Source organism: Pinus tabuliformis, chromosome 9, assembly GCF_031772625.1.
Source record: "Pinus tabuliformis cultivar Carrire ecotype Pingquan chromosome 9, CPIR1, whole genome shotgun sequence".
Classification (NCBI taxonomy): domain Eukaryota; kingdom Viridiplantae; phylum Streptophyta; class Pinopsida; order Pinales; family Pinaceae; genus Pinus; species Pinus tabuliformis.
Genome location: NC_142307.1, coordinates 1749185253 through 1749187458, shown reverse-complemented (window position 1 = coordinate 1749187458; position 2206 = coordinate 1749185253). Strand labels below are relative to the sequence as shown.

Below are 2206 nucleotides of genomic sequence, written 5' to 3'. Positions count from 1 at the left end.
ATTGTCCACATATCATCAATCTGCAAACAAGTTCTTCAATCACTATTCATTCTCTTCCAAACCCAAATCAAATAGGTAGTCAATTAGACTAGTCTGCTCATGTTGCATCCTCAATATCGGTGAAGCAATATATCATCGAATGAGGCTCTTAATCCATCTGATTATGTCCATCTCATTCTTATGATTGTTATAATATGTAGTACAGGTACATATCCCACAGTCCGTGCAAACGTTTACAATGATATAGATATAACATGGGGTTATAACAACGTCAACATATTCGGCAACAGAAAGGGAGGAATTGCAACTTTCTCTCAATAATGCTTCAGTTATTCTAATGTTATTGATATATAACTATATTGTTAGCTTTTTATTGCTTTATGTTTCTGTGATAAATATACTTCAAGCATAGAATAACAATAGATATGTTTTGGGTATTGCTTAATTGGGCTCGGCATTTCAATCCAAAGCTCAATTCTTGTTTGGAAGCGTCGATATGTTTATGAAGTTGGTGCCCGGAAATTCTACTGGAACTGTTACAACATTCTATGTGAGTTAAATTTGTGAAATTTATATTCAATAATATTCAAATATTTACAACATTCTATGTGAGTTAAATTTGTGAAATTTATATTCCATAATATTCAAATATTTATGTAATAGGGTTTTGGTTATATTCGGAATTTGATAGAGAAATTATTAAAAAAAAAAGAATAATATTTAAATATTAATTGACAGTAAATTTTGGGAATATTTTGCAATAAAATTTACAAGAATTATGAAAATATCTTAAAATTTATACCATTCTCACGATTCTTCGTGATGTTACAATGTTCTCATAACGCATGGAAGAAATACGTTGCAGTTATCGCGACTGGCCTCACGAAATTGATATTGAATTTCTAGGAAATGTTTTTGGTCAGCCATATATTATGCATAAAACATCTATACAAATGGTTCAGGTAATAGGGAGTAAGAATCCTATTTATGGTTCGATCCTACATCAGACTTTCACAACTACTCAATTCTCTGGAACCCGCAGCAAATTGTGTAAGCTATCTCTTTCTCTGAACCTGGTTTAATGTTTTATTCTATTATGATGAATCCATCTCACCTGATATCTTCATTTCAGGTTTTTTGTAGATGGGCTGCCTATCAGAGTATTTGGGAACAATGAAGACTGGCAGGCGATGAGAGTGTACTCCAGCATATGGGACGGAGATAGTTGGGCAACTCAAAGCGGGCGGGTGAAAATCGATTGGTCTTACGCACCATTTGTGGCTTCCTACAGAAGTTTCACAACATACGTTTTTGAATGGACAGACATGACGGGAATTTCTGGTAATTCCAAACAAAATATGAACAGAGAATAATGCTCTGTTTTATCACAGGATCTTAACACAGGGAAGCTAAAATTGTTTGGTAGAACAGAGTTTTAGATATACACAGAGAAACTTATGTTCATTAATAAAACTGCATGTTACAAAAGGGTCTTCCTCTTCCAGAGGGATTACAACAGGAACGCTTCAGTTCCACACAAAAAAAAATTACTTTGTCTTCTCCTGAAAAATATTACACTGCTGTGTGTAAAATTTTCAATACATTCGCTCTGCTGTAAAAAATATTTCTTACATTCGCTGCTGCAAGTTTTTCCATTTCATATATAACTAAACCAAAAATAGGGCACATATCCTTTTTACTTTCCATACTCCCGTGAAGTAATAAAAAAAAAATAAAATTAAAGACTTTACCTACGTTCTACCAACCAGAGTGAATTTCATTTAAATTACTTTACTAAAACAGGGCATATATCCTTTTTACTTACCATACTTCACGTTAAGCAATTTATGGTTCTGGCTTGTACACAACCATTGATCTAATGGGACGGCTGAGATCAGTTTGAAGAAGGTGGGATATGCGATTTGCGATCGGATCGCATCGCACAATCGCAATCATCAAAAAACACAGGGCATAACGAAGGCAACAGGGCGTGGATGCGATTTGCGATAGCGATAAGATTTCATTGTGAAATTGCAATCAGAATACATAGGAGTGCAACGGGTTAATGTGCGATAGCGATCAAATTGCATCGCAAAGAAAAGAAGACGAAAATAGCAGGGAACTCCACAGGATGTTTTACAAAAATAAATGTTGCAGTTGGAATTAGCATTTCAATAGTCCCCTTTAATTTCAACTGTTGGGTTAT

At 34.3% G+C, this 2206-nt stretch overlaps 1 pseudogene; it reads left to right on the top strand.

The window, feature by feature from the left end:
• The first annotated feature begins 451 nt into the window (after positions 1–451).
• Positions 452–1373, top strand: LOC149155711 (putative xyloglucan endotransglucosylase/hydrolase protein 12 pseudogene; annotated as a pseudogene).
• The last annotated feature ends 833 nt before the right edge of the window (positions 1374–2206 follow it).